This window comes from Marmota flaviventris, chromosome 4 (genome assembly GCF_047511675.1).
Source record: "Marmota flaviventris isolate mMarFla1 chromosome 4, mMarFla1.hap1, whole genome shotgun sequence".
NCBI classification, from domain to species: Eukaryota; Metazoa; Chordata; class Mammalia; order Rodentia; family Sciuridae; genus Marmota; species Marmota flaviventris.
The window spans coordinates 120,519,801-120,538,353 of NC_092501.1; positions in this window are offsets into that span (position 1 = coordinate 120,519,801).

Here is an 18,553-nt window from a genome sequence, read left to right on the forward strand (position 1 = left end):
TATAAAGTTTAAAAATGAAACTAAAATGTACAAAATGACAGATCATTTTTCCTATAATCTTTAGCATTTCCTTGTTCTGACATGGCCTACAATGCTATAAAAGCTATCTTACTGTATTTAACTTTTCAAGTACACAGAAGCTTGGAGAGTTCATTGTTTAAAAGTGAAAACAAAAGTTAAGCAAAAGCTACCAAACATTGAAAAGAGATTTCAGTTCAATTTAGAGCAGCACCTAATTCCTCCCTGCTGATTTTTTTCATTCATGTTGGCAAGGTTAATTTGTGTCTCTTATTATTTCACTCTCTTTACTCACTTCTTTTGCAAAGAAATAAAAATAAATTCAACCTCACCTTTGAAGAGTGATAATTATGTTTCCGTCGCTTATATGAAAGATCTTAGTAACTCTCTCATGCCTGAGGCTTTTGGAGTTATGGGTCTTTCACCTTCATGACAGAAACATAATAACCATACTTCACAGGTAGAGCACTCTATGATTGTGAATGGGAAGAGAGTGCCAGTTACTCTTGGCAAATACCCTGCTCTGGAGGTTGGAAGAATCAGTTCTCAATCATTCTAGATGCCAATATCTCAGGGAGATATTCTCTTTCCCCCCATAGCAGTTTGGGGATTGAAGAACCCAAGAATCATCTGAGCATGGAAAGTGTGTGTGTGTGTGTGTGTGTGTGTGTACACATCTCTATATCTGTAACCATATATAGTCTATATATCATAATTTATACAAAAATAAACCTATATGAGAAAGAGAGATAATAGGTTTCAATCATGGTGGTATGCAAACATTATACACAATCTCACAGTGGACCATACATAAACAGAATAATCCTTTTTCTTCATGATTATCCTCAAATGAATTGCAGCTAGCTATCTTAACATGTTTCTACTTGAAACATAAGTTTATACTAATTTCTATATGACTATTTTTAGGATACCAGAGTTGTTCATTACTGCATTAATTTATCAATATAAATTAAATGCAATTTTAACTCATAACCTGTTTTCATCTTTTTTTAATTGTAAATCTGCCTGCCAGAGTTTGAAGGGAAATACATTTTAGTAGTAACATAGAACACCTGGGGAATAGACCTGGGCATGTTTTGGATTCAGCACCTGGATCCAAAGAACTGCTCTGCCCATTTCATACCTATTTTCCATGTATACATTACTCCCATTTCTATACTTCAGTGTCCTCATCTTAGAAATTGGTATAAAAATAGAGTTCTGCAAAGATCAAAAGTAGTTACATACTACAGTTAAAAAACTGGCACATAATGGCACAAAAAAATTAATTACTATATCATATCGTTTCTTGCGACAGAATGATCCTCTTCCATTCCAGAGGTCATTTGAAAGACATTAGTCTCATTTATATTTCAAAATAGACAAACCACTGGTATAGCCAAGCTGTGAGTTGTGTGACATAGGACAAATCTAAAAATTTACAGCATGGGAGAAGTTTAAACAGTCTGTTCTATCTACTAAAGCATAATAGATCTGGGACCATTTCCATCCATAATTTTTGGTAAAACTTATTGTGAAAAACATGATTTTTCTTAGAAATATCTCATTTTCTCCTCCTTCCACTGTATATCTCAGCTTCCCTTGTATTAAGGTCAGAGTTATGTTTTCTGGCCAACAATTATCAACCATACATGCCATTTTTAGTCCAAGAGTTTTAAGAATGCACCGAGTTCTCCAAATCCAAGCCTTAGGATGGGTTATCTTATGTAAAAAATGACAGAACTATAGGACAGAAACAGCCTGGATTCCTCAGGTATGATCAGAGATTTCAACACCATTCTCTCAATAATTGAGAGTACAAGTAGGCAGAGAATAAGTGAATATAAAGAATGCCAAAAATGAGTATCTTTACTTAATTTCATCTAACATATGTGACTTAATAACATACCAACAACAGTAAAATAAGCATTTATTTAATATATATAGAATATTTATCAAGCATACTACCTGCTGATCCAAAAAAAAAATCTAAACAACCTGAAAAGTATACAAATCACATATGTATTTAACAGCAATGGAATTCAATTAGAAGGCAGCAATAAAATGATATTTAAATAATCCCTAAACATTCATAAACTATATAATTCCAAGAAAACAATGGGTAACAGTGAAATTTATTGAGTGAAATGGCAATGCTATACGTATTCTAAATACTTAAAATAATGAAATATTATGAACAAATATGTGGCAATAATTTTGACAATCTATATGAAAGGTAAAAACTACTTGAAAAACAAACTACAGAAGCTCACTCAATGAGAAATAATCTAAAAAGCCTTTATCTTTTTTCTTAAAATTGAATTTATAGTAAAAAACAAATTCTACACAGAAAACTCCAGGCTCATATGACCTCACCTGTGAATTCTATCAAATATTTAAGGAATAAATAATAGCAATTTTACATAAACTCTTTCAGGAAAATAAAGAAAGAGGGAACAATCTCCACTTCACTCTACGAGGTCAGAATATTCTGGGACTAAAATTGGGCAAAGAGATTAAAAGACAAAAATAAGAACAATAAAAACAACAAAACTACAGGCCTACAACTCTCATGAAAGTAGATCAGTCTTTAAATTAGATTTTAAATTTTAGAAAATCTAATACTACAATATTTGGAAATGATAATATACAACAATGAAGAGAATTTTTTTTCCCAGAAATGGAAGATCAATTGAATATTCTAAAATTAATCAATGTAATTGACCATATTACAATGTTTTATTTTTACAAAAATAAAACTATACAATCATCTGAATAAATACAAAAAATAAAACAGGATTCGACAAAAATCCTGCATACCTTTCTGATAAAATACTCTTAGTAAACCAGAAACAGAAAGGAAAAATGAAATTCGCCCTCCCACCCGCCACCCAAAAAAAAAAAAAACTCACACAATTAACATCACATTTAATGAGGAAAACATGAATAATCTCCACCTAGGAACATTAAAAAAAACAAGAATTTTCACTCTCACTTTTGTTCAGTATTTTACTAGAAGTACCAGCCAGGACAAAGAGTAAAAGAAAAAAAATTAAAATTCATAATAGACATGAAGAACTAAATTGTTTATCTGAAGACAGTATCACCATTGACTCTATTAAAAAGATATAAAACTTAGTAAATTTACTGAGATTACAGGATACAAGATCAAAATATGTGAGTTAATCACATTTCTATAGCAACAATCAGAAATTGAAGTTATGAAAAATACCATATACAATATCATCAGACAGTACTAAATATACAGGGATAAATCTGGCAAAAAAATATGTTAAAGACCTGTATGCTGAACACTAGGAGACATTGCTGAGAGTAATTTAAAAACATCTATGTAAATGGAGAGATAAACCATGTTCATGGATCAAAAGATTCATTATTGTTAAGATATTATTCTTCCCAAGTTAGTTTCTAGATTCAATACAGGCTCAGTCAAAACTGTGCAGACTTTTCTGTAGGAATTGATAAGCTGATTGTAAAATTCATATGGAAAAGTAAAGGAAATTAAATAGCCAAAACATTTTTTAAATATAGAATAACAAAATTTTGTAAAAGAGAACGAATTTTCAAGAGCAGTTAACAAAGGATAGGCTCTTCAACAAATGGTAATGGAACAATTGGTTACTCATAAACATTGGTTTTTGATCACAAATCTAATTGGAAATCCTAAAGCTATAAAACCTTCTGTTTAAAAAGTATAAAATTGCTGAGACATTTGGCAAATCTTTCTTTGCAACAAGGCCAAAAGCACAATTCATAAAATTAAAAAGACAATAAAATGTACAATTTAACTTCACTAAAATTAAGAAAGTCCTTATTTTGAAAGGCACGGTTAAGAGAGAGAAAAAAAAATTAAAAAACAGACTGGGCAAAAAAAAAACGTCAATCATGTACCTAATAAAGAACTAGTTTTCTAGTTCAAGAGCAAAAGATTTGAGTAGATAATACAAACAAAGAATGTGTAGAGGGTAAATAGATAAATAATAAGATTCCTCACATCAATGCAGTACTAAGCCATGTGGTTGGAACTTTTTGTTTTAAATAGGATAACTCAACATAAAATTTTATGTTTTGTTCATTGTGGGTATTTTTCAGTAATTTTTATGTTTTCAATATTACATTAAAATATAATTTATCTTGATTGCTGAATTTGTTGGTATTCCCTTAAATTTTGTGCCAAAGGTAAGTCTCACTCACTTCATCATAGTATTGGCTCTGCTTAATATCATAAGTCATTAGATAAAGGGAAACTAAATCCATGACTCTATTTATACGCCTATTAGAATGTTTAATATTTTTAGAAGACTGATCCTTTCCAGTGTTGGTAAGGATATGGGCTTACTGAAACTCTCATGCACTGGAGTGGGAATATGCAACAGTATAACCACTTAGATAAATAGCTTAGCAGTTTTTTTTTTTAAGGTAAATATACCACTACCATATGACCAAATTGCTCTACTCTTAAGATATTTCATTAGAAAGATTTGTACACAGATGTTGAACTCTTTATTAGAAATAAGTGAAAATTAAAACAATCCAAATGTTCCTCCACAGGTAAATAGATTAGCATACACAGGTAAATGGATTAGATAGTGTTTCCCTTCTATGAAATACTACTTGGCAATAAAAAAGAATCAATTTTTTATTGATATGTTCAAAAACAGGGATAAACCTCAAAATAATTATACAATTTGAAAGAAAGCAGAAATTGGGGGAGTTGGTATAAACCAAGAAATCATAAATTAAGCTAAAATAAAAGCAAAGACCATTTTTACTCAAGAACAGAACAGACTTACAAGTCAGCAGACACAGGTTCAATTATAAGCCCATCAAGTATCCTGAATGTCAAGGATAAGGTTGTTTTGGATTTTAAAAGGGAAAATGGGACAAGGGGATGAGAATTGTTTGGAAAATTCTTTTATTTTCACTTTTAGTTATCCTTGTTGTTTTGAACAAATTTAGATTGGTTCAGAGAATCTGTCTATACATTAAGTTATACATGATTAGTTTCCAGGGGACTCTCAGAAGGGGGTTAGTAGTCAATCAATGTATCTTTTAAAACAAATCAGAAGCCTGTGGTTGGAAACTTTCAGTGTGTAGACTGGCAAACTTGCTCTCTCCAGACAGCATTCTTCATCTAAAAATTAAAGATTGAGGCACTTGTGGGGTAACTGCAGGCTTTCAAATGCAATCCCTGAAAAATTTTGCACTTTTCTCTTGACCAAACTGCACCCATCTTAATTTTCATTTCCACAGTAGCCACTATATGGTTCCATTTATATAAAATTCAAGGAAATGCCAACAATTCTACAGGGACAGGAAAACAAATCACTTATTGCCTGGGTGCAGTGGGGGAGCTGTAGGGAGCTGGGAGAGTGTGAAATGGCAAAGGGCAGAGAGAAACTTTTAAAGGGGATAATATGAGCGTCATCTTGATGATGACTTTACAAATCAGTGCCCCTGCCAAAACTTATGGGATTGAGCACCTGAAATTTATAAAATTTATTGTAGGTCAATTATACCTCAGTAAAGCTGTTTAAGAAATATACAGCTGTACAAGAAAGAAATCATATCTTAGTCTATTTGGTTGATATATGTCATTTAGAAATGGCAAGGGAAATGGCTGGAATAGTTCAGTGTTTGCTCAAGGGAATGTAACTGGAGCTCAAGAGAAAGCAGAAGAGAATCCCTTTCACGATAAGCCTTTCATATGTTTTGATTTTGAAACTCTATACAGTGTATTGGCTTGATTAAAAAAATGTCTATTAGAAGGGAAATATATGATTTTTCTGAGAACTGTAATATTTCTGGATGAGGAATTCTGATGCACTAGAAAAATTAAAAACAACATATTATGATACTCTTCATAATAAAATTAATAAATATTAGATAACAGTGTTCCCCCCTGCTATTTAGCACGATTGTCAAAATTTAAATGAATGTTATCACTTTTTCTCCCAGAAATCATAATTTCTGAAATATTAGGAGTCACCAACACCTCAAACACCTTTCGATGTATTGATCAAAAAGACATATTTTTATACCTCCTGGGAAGTTCCGTAAGATGAAGGATACTTTATAACTTTACTTCATGAAATAACACAATTCTGATATATTAAGAAGAAATAATTAACCTCACCATGTTGTCAAAGAAGATAGTATCTCAGTAAAACTAAACAAATCTAGTTCCCAATAGTTAGTGATGACCTCTAATACACCTGACTTTCACTGACATACATTGGAGGAGCTGGGCAATCATGGGCTACTCTTTAAATTTTTCCTTAGTTTTTCAAATATAAAAATGGATAAGTTTGACTTGTTCTCTACATCTCTCTTGGCTTTAGATATATGTAGTTCTATGATCTGATGACTAAATGCCATATTTCACTGAATTTAAAATGCCATTGATTGCAAGACATACTACTATTTACCATAAAGAAAGAAAAACATTGCCAATTAAATGACACTTTCCTATCTTTGGAGATTTTCATTCTCAACTTATTGAAAGAGCATTTAAAAACTCATTTAGACATAGCTTTTTGTCATGTGGTACTCTTATTCATACATTAAAGAGGAAAGTATAAATGAGATAAATTGGTTAAGGTACTTGCAAAACTTCTTTGTATTCAGAAGTTGACTCTTCTGGACTAGGATTCTTTTTTCTTCTTTTTTAATCAGACAAGAGCATACTATTCAACATCTTTTAAGAGAACCCTTTGCTATTGTCTCTAGGATTTTCTTTCAAGCTACTCATATACATTCTTCAAGATTTCTTGGAAGGTTTTCAGGCTAACAACCTCATATTCCTTTCTCAAAGAGTCCTTAAAATGGTGGGTTGAGATATCAATGGATTGCACTTTTCCAGTTATACCTCTAAGTTCAAGAATACACAAACTATGACAACCATGGCAAAACTGTTTCAAATACTGTTACACTGTTAGCTAGAAGATGCTCTGATTTCAGAGAAGTTAAATTATGGGGGTAGGTGATGACACACTCATCTTAGAATTGATGAAATATGACAATGGCAATGAAGAGCCAGTGAAGTATGTAAATTATTAACCTGGTACTTTATAGCAGCTGTACTAATTAAATTAACCATGGCTGAGAACATACACCCATGGGCCATCAATCTTTCTCTTTCTCCACCCTGCTCTCTCTTTCCCTCTCTCTTCTTCCCCTTCATATCCCTCTTCCTCTTTCTTACCTGAGTGCAAACATGCTTTAAATAGTCCAAGCATTAGAATATATGCAAGCAATATTATTAATATTGGAAGACACTTTTCTAAAAATAGGTAGTTTATTTCCTCAGGTTATTAATGTTTGAAATTATATATCAAATCATTCAACATCAGTTATGCTCTGTTGCAAAGAAAAATTTGGAAGGACAATCAAAATATACATCATGGCTGGTGTGCACGCCTCTTATGTGTATTAAAGTATGAACATTTGAATACATGATTTCTATTTCTCCCATCACATTGATATCATACGTTCTCACAAGAATGAGCTACTTTTAATGGCAAATTTGTCTCTTGATTTCTGGTTCACAGTGGTCTCTGAGTTTTGCCTAGCCAACTGGGTTTAATCATATCTCATTGCTTGAATGGATGTTGGTTCCTCTCAGGAGGCAATAAGGCCTGTTTCCTCTAAGAATTAGAAAAGCAAAGTATTACAGGGTCATTAGTAGTATTATTGGGGGGCAGGCTGTAAATAAGAAATAAATATACATGGCTCCTCATCACAATTACTGAAAATGAATACTCAGGAAAAAATGCCCAACTGATCAGTAAGAAAATATGTATTTACTTTTGCTTGCTCAAGCTTGGGAATGAGTGCAGAAGCAAGCTAGCTCTGGGACCAATTTCTCTCTGCCCTTGCTGCCCTGCAAATGACATTCTTACCAGACCATTAAGAAAACTGTTATAACTTCTAGTGAGACCACCTGCTAGGTCTCAATGCTGGGACGATTACATCTATCGGAAATAATGACCCATAACTAGAATAAAACACATTAATAACATCACATTTACCCAGGATAATGCATTTCACCATTTTATATTGCAAAGACCAAGTTAATCAGTAAAAGCATTACCAAAAAAACGAAGCAACTAACAGGCACAGAGTAGATAATGAATATAAAAGCCGAATGTTCAGGCGATTTTTTTTTCCCTTTAGAACTAAGTGGATGTGTAATGGGCAGTAATGGATGGAACACTGAGTAAGAAAAAGGTGATCCTGTCTTCTGTCTGTGGCTTGATATGCTAAGGAAGAGCTGCCTGTGTCTTCCTCTGAACATAAGAGAAATGGATAAGGCTGAGAGGTGTTATAGAAAGAGTCCTGGATTAAGAGTTTGGAGACCATGGGTCTTATTCCAGCTGTGCTGTTAATGAACTGTGTGACCCTGGGCAATTCACTTCACCCTTCTGGGTCTCCATTTCTTATCTGAAAAAATGAACAGCTTAGACTAGGTGATCTCTGTAATCCCTTTCAATTCTTATATGTTGTGATTCAAAGCAGAATGTCAGCCTGGCATGGGAATGCTGTGGAATGTAATAAAAAATGCCTATAAAACCTTGGCGCTCCATGGTGCTTAGAACTGAAGGCAGAAAAGATCAGATCACAATGGCATTTGACTCAGTAGACTGAAACCCTGGTAAAACATGGGTACTTTATAGAAGAGCTGCATATAGATCAGAGTAGGACAGGTTTATATTTCTATTACTTGCTTTTTTAGGCAAGAGCTTGAGTTGATTGTAGTTCATTTAAGGAATTCCCATATCTAGCATAACAAGACAGAATTAGTCAGAAATAACACTGAGCAAATACGACCTAAACAGACCCCAAACTGTTATTATATATAGCCCACCGGAAATTTAACAATTCAGGGATGCTAGAGGTTAAGAGAACACAAGAATGGAAATTAGTTAAGGATCTTACAGTCCAAAACTTCTTGTACACTTTTCCACTTTCTTTCTGGGACTGAGCACTTTGATCTTAGAAGAAAAGTATTTCCTCATTCAAACCAACAGCATTTCCACTGAGATTGAGGAGAAATATATATGATGAAATTAGATATATAAAGATCCCCAAGACCAATGCCTAGTGTATGCCTAATCTTATTCATCCTGGTTTGTAGATAGTGTGTTCTTATGACTATTATCAATATTATGGAGGAAAAAATTCATAATGACCTTTTACTTTTAACCAAGATGCAAAATATTGAGCTGATGTTAGAGAAAGGACATAAGTAAGTACACTATGTGGGCATTTTACCCCCAGAGCCACACTGACACCTTCCCACAATTATCTGGGACACAAAAATCCAAATCTTGCTACATAATGCTATTCATTTTAGCTTCACATTTTTTTATTCAAATGAAATTTTAAATTAGTCTACTTAAAGACCAAATTACTGAAAGTTTAATTTTTTTATTCCATCAAATTCCACTATAAGCACAAGCCATCTGAAACCAAGTGAATTATATTTTTTGTCCAAATGAAAGTGAAATAAAATATCAAAAACAAATTCTCCCTCAGAAGAAATGTGCAACCTTTTTATACTAACAATCTTTGGTTGAGTCATTATTTTAGCCAAAAGTAATCAGAAATAATCCTTAAATCAAACACCCTTCTTCTCACCCCTAAACAGAATATAGAAGATGGTAGAAAGGCTGATAGTTTCTTATCATTATAAGGGGAAAAGTACTGGAAAAAAGACAGGAAAGTTAATGATATCCAGCTAACATCATTTCAATAGACAATGTCTCTATCAAGAAGAAGAAGCCCTAACAAATGTGTTTCATGACAGAAATATATTAACCACTTTTCGTCATCTGGAACCTTCATAAATCAATAAGAGATAATATTTACTCTATCCTGCTGGGGTGACTTTTTGTATTTCTAACAGAATTCATTTATTTCTGGTCACCATAGTTACAACAGAATTTCAGAATGAATTTGTTTCATCATAATTGCCACATGTTAGTATATAAACAGCTGACCTCTACCTTCAACCAGCAGTACTCATTTGTGAATAAAGAATATCTCGCATCACAAAGTAATTGAACCAGAATTCAAAATATACCATTGAGCGCTTGCCCTCTTCATAGAGTTCAAAAGTATTTCTTAAACTTTTTTTTTTAGCATAGCTATCTCTGAAAGACACATCAATAGTACATGGAGAATTTAGAGGAAGATTAAAAATGTGTAGAGTGATGTGGAGATTTGTAGAATTTGAAACAATTTGCTCTTGGCTTGTACTATAAGGCACAATAAAATTTTTGAACTTTAGGCTAATGGGCAAACTGGAATCTATCTTTTTACCAGGTACCCATCAGATATTAAATTTGAAATGTATTCTTTATCAGCCAATTCAGTGTCAATCACTTCAATATCGTTTTATCTATTTAAAAAGCACACCAGACAGAGAAATTATATTAAATCTGATATCTTTTTAGCATTAGTTTAAAAGGTCACAGGTAAAGAAAAGGAAAATCACATTTTTCCTTGATACTTCTTTAAGGCAACAAACATCCAGAAAATATAGAATCAAAGGGAATAAGGACATCCTGCAATTTGAGAAGCAGGGTATTTATAAATCCTAAGAAAAACTGAAACAACATTTTCATAGACAAACAAATCTATGGCCAAATCAATTAAAATGTCAGTTAAGTTAAAGATATAACCCTCTTTTTTTTTTTGAAAAACAAAAATCTTCTCATTACCACTAAATCTTTTAAATTTATTGTCCACCTGTAAAATTCTACAATGCTGCCTCTTAAATACAAAAAGAATATGTCATGAGAATATGGAAGGATGAGAAACTTCAACTAAAATCATCTTTTCACATATGGCAGCACAAAACAAATAGTCCTAAGTATGCTAATTTGAGAGGTTATACAATTTTTAAATAACTGCAGAAACCTCAAGCTATTCTATAAATGAAAATAGAAGTATTTTAGCTAATTCATCTTACACTTATGCTCTTTAGTTTGAAGTTGACTTTCAATATGTTCCATCTGAAACTATTTTATATTTTTAGTATTTATTGGTTTTTGATGAAGCCATTTTCCCATGTGTGTTAGATTTGAGTCATGGACATTTGCATGAAATTCTATTAAAATGTATGGTTTTGAGCAGGAACAGAACAAGACAATGTGTTAATAATTCAAGAGATACAGAGATAAATAAGACACTTCTTGCCTAAAGGAACATGTATTAGAAGAATGCAGCAGAAGGACAGAGAGAGATGTTAAAATAAGTAAGTACGGTGATATAATATGAGCTGGTATGTGAATGTGATTAAGAAAGAGGACCCATGCAATGAAAATTAACACATAAAACATAACAGCTCTTTGAAGCATCAGAAAAGGTTTCAAGAAGGTGGTAATATTTGAACTGTTTATCCTGTTTAAGGGAAACTCAAAAGTCTAAGATTAGTAAACTAGTCCATTTTGTTACTAGAACAAAATAACTGAAATTGGGTATTTATGAAGAAAGAAGTGTACTTAGCTCACATTTGAGAGGCTGAAAGTCCAACATCAGCCCAATAGGTTTAGTCTTTGGTGAGGGCTTAAGGGTAAATGTCATCATAGTAGAAATGCTTTACAAAATGAAGAGATGGCATGATGAAACTGGAAACCAGAGCAAGAGTGGAGGTTCAGGTTATTCTTTTTATAACAACCTTCTCACAAGAACTAATTCAGGGTCCCATAAAAACTACCTTAATGCTTTTCAGGGGCATGCTTGTGATGACCTAATGACCTCTCAGTAGGCCTCATCTAAAGTCCCCTCTGCTCTTAACGTAGGCACACAGAGGACCAAGTTTCCAACACATAAGACATTGGGGGACACATTCAAACCATATCCAAATCAGCAGATAGGGGATATTCTAAAAGGAGAGAAAACCAAAAATGATGACTGAGATAAGACATGAAAGACTTCTTTCAAGAACCTTGACAAACTTTTAATAGATGTTAATATAAGCAAGTACAGATTATTGAAATAAACACTGTGATTTTCAAATACTCATACAACATTTGAAAATTTCAATTTAATTTTTAAAATTGAAGGTAAACCTTATTTCATTGTGTAGTAGGAACCTCAGGAAAGAAATAGCAATGTCTGACAGATCCCATGTAGCAGTTGGAGAGGTGGGAAAGGGGCTTCAGAGATAACCTGCTTCTGTGGGGAACACTTGCTCTAGGTGAACCAGAATGTTACTTAACCTCTTGGCTATAGTTTGAATGTGTCCCCAAAAGTTCACATATTGGCTACTTAAACCTCAATTAAACAGTGTTGAGGAGTAGGCCTTCACTACATGATTAAGTCACAAGGACTCTGCCCTGATGAATGGATGAATGCCACTGTCATGGGGGTGGTTTAGTCATTTTAGTCTAGATCCTCACGAAAAGATGAACTTTGCCCCTTCCTTTCTCTCACCCTCACTTTCTCACTTACATGTTCTCTTGCCCTTCTGCCTTCTTCCATGGGATGAAACAGAAAGAAACCCTTGATAGATGCAGGCATGGACTTGACAGCCCCCAAATCTGTAAGATGTACAGGTCTGCTCTTTATAAATTACCCTATTTCAGAATCAGCAGGAAGTATGATTATAAAAAGGGGATTTATTAGATTGTCTTAAAGCCACCAGAAACTGGAAAGTCCCCAATGGCTGTCTGCATGCTGGAGAGCTGGGAGAACCAGTAGCTGTACAGTGCCAGAGGCTGAAGTACCAGAACAAGAGGGATCAACCCTGCTACCCTCCTCCAAGACCGAAGGCTTCTAGAAACTCCCTGGAGAATCACTGGCACAGTCCTCTTTGGAAGAGTGAAGAAGCGAGAGTTCAAAATCCTTAGATGAGCACAGCAGCAATCAAGAACTCATTCAAGAGGAATCCAGCTGTTGTTGCTTCCTTGTCCTTCCAACTTTTATTCCATCCAAGCTACCCATTAGATGGTGCTGCCCACCTATGGGGGGGGGGTCTCCCCTTCAGTTTGGTCTCCCACATGCCAATCATTCCTAGCACACCCCCATTGACATACCCAGAAGTCTTTTAATCTCTGGTATCTCTTAATCCAATCAAGATGACAATTCAAATTGACCATTACACTCAGATATTCTGTTATAGTAGCACAAAATGGATTAATGCACCCTTTGCATCTTTCTAATATAAAGTAGGACTATTAATAGTGCTTACCTTCTAAATCAACACTGAATATTAAATAAAAATACATGCAAAACACTAAGACTAAAGCCTGGCAAGTGGTAAGCATATGTTGTTAAGTAGAGCAAGGCTGAAAATATGTGATTTCAGATATAAATTTGTTTAAAGCATTTCTCTAAGTAATTTTATCCTGGGTTGGAATATCTAAGAATTTAAGCAATGGAGGAAAAATAAACTAAACTGGCCAATTAAAGTTAATGCCCAATTTAAAAGTCTCCTTCAAGTTTCTTTGTCTTCATTGCAGTGGAACTGAGATCGTACTGCAGTTTTTAATCATGTGAAGAACTCTTAAAAACATGAATGCCAGAATCCCACCTCCAGAAGTTAATTGGTCTTGGACTTAAGGAATTTTCAGTGTCCCAGGTGATTGCAATGTGGAAAAAAAAAACTGAAAACCACTGATCCAATGGGTAATTATCTGCCAATTTGAAATTCAAAGTCCCTGTAAGAGCTGGTTTACCCTTTTTCATCTGGTTTTATTCTTCCTCTACTCTTTATTCCTCACATGGTATGGGGAAAATTGTGACTCCTCATAGTGACAGGTCTCTGACTTGGGTCTTAACTAGTCTCCTTTATAATAGGGTTGGTCTACTTTTACTCCTATGAAGCCTGCACTGATGTCTACCACTGTCTAGATATGGTATGAGCCCAGGCTGCTCTGCCCTACTAGTAGCCCAGGTAAACCCACCTGGTTTTTGTAAATTGTTTGCTGAGCCTGCTATTGAGGCCCATAGCCACACACAATGCCACTGGCTGTGAAATAAACTTTCTAGCCTGTTTATTCTAACACCTAGACTGTCTCTTGAATCCCTGGTCCTCTTAATTCCTCCCCCAACTTCACCATGGGATGCAGGCATGTAGGAATCCCAGGTCTCCTGTAAACCAAGTACAGACCTTGGGGGTTTGGAGTCCTTTTATAGACATTTAAATAGACTTTCCTTCCCCTCTTCTCTTGCTCTTCTGTGGTTCCTGGGACATCATGGATGCAAAGAACTGAATAGTCTGAGACTTTGGTCAGATTTGCATAGTTTTGTGGCTGAGACCAATAAATAGGGACTCGGATGCATCTCATTCTAGTCAGTCTTCCTATAGTGTATGTCTTTCTTCTTCATCCTTACTCTTATTACATTTGCTTTAGTTACATTCTTGATCCTTTTTACACTATAGTTTAAAGAAAATTCTGTGATCCCAGTCTCCTAGGATTGACTCTGAATGTGGAAAGAACAAATTTTTGGATTTCAGAAAAGTCTCTTTTCAGTAAATCCTGGCATATTTTCTCACCCCAGGCTCGATCACTTCATTTATAGCCAAAATTTAAATAGTAAATTTTTTATCTTTTTTTCAAGCTCTAACATTCCTGACTAGATCCTTCCTGAGGCAATGGACATATTTGGATAAATCAGGGGACAGTCTCACACAAAGAAGTATAAATAAGAAAAGAACAGGAATATACTTTATACTATATTATTCACATAATATTCACAGCTGAAAATAATTCCAGTATGAATTTCCCACTTATCTTGAAGTACTTACCTTCTAGTTTACTGGACAAGATATATATATATATATATATATATATATATATATATATATATATACACACACATAGAAGAATCTAAACATTTTTTTCACTACTGATAATCTATCAAGATATCTAAAGTTTTGGAACTTAGTTTAAAAAATAAATTTCCTTTCCCTTTGGCTTACTTCAATAGTTCATTGAACATATAAAATGCACTAAAACTCTGATATCTTTCTCGTTAAGAATCACTTTCTAGAGATCTAAATTTCATACTCTCTCACTTCTGAAATACAGAGGAAACTGACTTTACAGCATACCTCATCAAAATTGCCACTCCCTTGGTTTTAGACCCTTAGTTCCTTTGTTCCTCCCTAGAATATTATGGTAAGGGCTGGTCTTTCACCTTAATGTCCCATTAAAAGTACTTAGGGATTTTTAGAATGGGAAATAAATTTTTCTGTTTAAGAAAACCTAAAAATTTGAGAAAAGAACAAAGAAGCAAAAATATATATAAATAAATATCCAGTGGTTACCAATGTTATCATTTTGGTATATTTCCTTTCATGAGCCCTAAAAAATTGCAATCAAACATATAGCTGCTTTTTTTTTTTTTACTTTAGAATATATTTTGAAGATTTACTCAGGTTATAAATTTTTCTTTGAAAGTGTTTGTTTCCACTAATTTTACTCTTACCAATAAAACTATAATGAAAACAACAGCAACAATATGAAAAAAAAGTCACTTAAATTTATAATTGCTATACACAGGCTAACTCTTTAAAGTGCATTATGCACATAATCCTCACAGAAACTTTGCCAATCAGTTGAGAAACCAGCCTCTACCTCAGAGCAAAGCCTGTCTAAGGAAGGGGGTGTGACCCTTGTCCTTGGAAAGACCCACAGAGCACTCCTAGGCACATACTCACCCTGCTGAGTTGTTTATCTACAAATAACAGGAGAGACCTGTGTGCCAGGTGTCCCTGACTCAGTCAGGCTAGGTGAGGATCCATAGCAACCCGCTAGCAACCACCAATCAGCATGAGACAGGGAAAATACCTGGGATGCCAGATGACCCTCCCAGTAGTTTATGGTGGTTGATAACATGTTGGGAAACCATGTAGTTCAGCATATACACCCCTCATGGCTTAAACCAATCAGTTCAAAGGAATCACCTTCTTGTACTAACCAATCACCCTTACCCGACTTGTTCCTGCCAGTGAATGTGTTTAGAATGTTTTAGAGTTGTTTTATGATTTTCCCGCGGTGTGTGATGATTTGCTAAGAGATGCTATGATGTATGTGAAGTCCCTGCCTTCCCCCAAAGAGTGTATAAAACTGCTACAAACCCTGGGCTGGGGGCCTCTCAGAGTCCCCAGTTGCTGTGTGCACGTGGAGGACAGAGCTAGCTCACAATAAACACCTCTTTGTGCTTACATCGATCTTGGTCTCTGGTGGTCTTTTGGGGGTCCCGAATTCAAGCATAACAAGTAATAGTATCATTTGCAATTTATAAATGAGGAAACTGAGAGTTGGATTGATTAAAATAATTTAGCCTTTTACACATGACAAATATAAATAAATGGATTTTGTACTAAAATATAGTTCTACCTGATATCCCATCACCTAGTACATAATCTTCTTTTCATAGGAAAAATATCCCCAGAAGTGGCATCAACTATTCAAAACATTTACGCTCCTTTGTACTCTTGATAGCCATTGCTAAACCACTTTCCAGAAAAGCTTTTAAAAATATTTACAAGCCTAGGAGCAGTACATGAAAACTCCTATTGAACAGTATTCTGTCCTCAAATCGTTGCCAATCTAGAAAGTGAAAAATTGCTACTCATGGTGTTTGAATATATTTTCATACTTATTTTCCATTTGCTTTTTATCTAAAATGTCTTTTCTTTCCAGTTTTCTAATAAGATTTTTACTCTTGGTTTTCAGAGTTTAGAATATTTTAAGGCTCATAATCTTTTGACTGCCATGTATATTCCAAATTTTTTTTTCTGTTGCCAAATTTGCTTTAAATTTGGAAATACATATTTTAGATATTTCTATGTTGTATTTGATTTTATATTGTATTTTATTCTTTGGTTTTTCAGTGACTTTATGCCTACAAAAATTCTTTCCTATCACAAGAGTGCTATTTGATAACTTAATTTCATCCTTTTCTATGGTTCAATAGGGGAAGGCCAATATGGCGCATTCTATATTTGTTCTTCACTAAGATGGTCTGAGTGGAATCCTAGACCTGCTCCTTATTCACTGAGTCAGGCCAACTCCTATTCTGAGACACAGTTTGTCTTTATTCTTAAGTTGGGATAATACCTACTTCTAAAAGTTGTTGTAAATATTAAAAAATATGCACAGGACACCAAGTAAGCATTTAAGCTAATGGCAGTGATTATTTAATTCCCTTGAAATTAATTTTTGGTATAGTGACTAACATTGATAACAATATTTAGTGGACTCAGTGACATATGCCTGAAATCTTGGCTACAAGGGAGGATGAGGTTGGGGGAATTGTGAGTTCAAGCTCAGCCTGGAAAATACAGCAATACCCTATCTCCAAAAAGAAACTAATTTTTGCTCCAAATATTTGATCAGCTTAGCAGTATTATATATTTTTAAATCTTTCCTTCTAGAGACCAGCTAAATAGATAAAGAAGATCAGGAGGATGGAGAAGTGAAAGGAAATGAATAGAAAATTATATTGATCAAATTGTATTACGTGCATGTAAAAATATAGCATAATGAAACCCACTAATGCGTAGTTACAATGCACCAATTAAACTAATAAAAATAAATAAGCCAAGGACAAGATATCTGAAAATTATTTTTCCTTCTGTGACTGTAAAATGACAGTAACATTTTATAGTTATTAAATTTCTATTTGAGTCTGCAGTGGAAAAGAGGGTCCCTATTTTAAATGATTTTTGCCCGTGTGCTCTGGTTCATTCTAATGAGTATGTGGGCTCTTCTTCACAGTATTTCAGATAAAATAGCCTGGCAATTCTACCCAAGGGAAGGGTGAATAGAGCCAAGGGCAGCCATAGATCCTGTCTATTGGCAGCACCATAAGTGAATACACCTTTCTTCACTCCAATATGCTCAGAAGGCAGGACCAACCTGAAAGAGTAGCCATACCAAGTGCCACATGAATGGCTGCAACATCAGCTGCCCCACCTATTCTGCCCACAGCACTGCCAGAGAAATCTTGATACGACACTTCATCCTCAGTTTTCTGATAAAACTTGAGTAACAAGGATAAGGCAATAACAAGGATAAAGCAGAAAATTATTCTACACAATAGGCTGCTGCTTTTCCTACCACATCTATTCTCATCTCATACAAAACATATCTTGAATACTTTTTTTTTTTCCAAATGGAAGTAAGCCCACTGCAGATGGTCCTTCTAAGTAATCAAGTTTCCTCTCCATGAAAGCCTAACTTGTAGATTTTTGAAAAATATTTTCCTACAGATATTTAATTTAGCTCCTATCCAACAAAAGGAAAAGGAATGAAAATCTCCACTAAACAATATGAACAACTGTAGGTAGGATTTTTACATTTGCTTCCAAATCTAAAAGAAAATAAGATTTGAAGGCAATTTGCAGTGACATAGCACTGTATCTTCAGACTAAGATCTGAGTCAGTGTGAACACCCAATTTGAGCACAATTTGAGCAACCGTGGATTGTTGACAACTTAGGTTAGATAACTTCTAACATTCTCTGCTTCAATTTCTATTCACCAAGGATTACC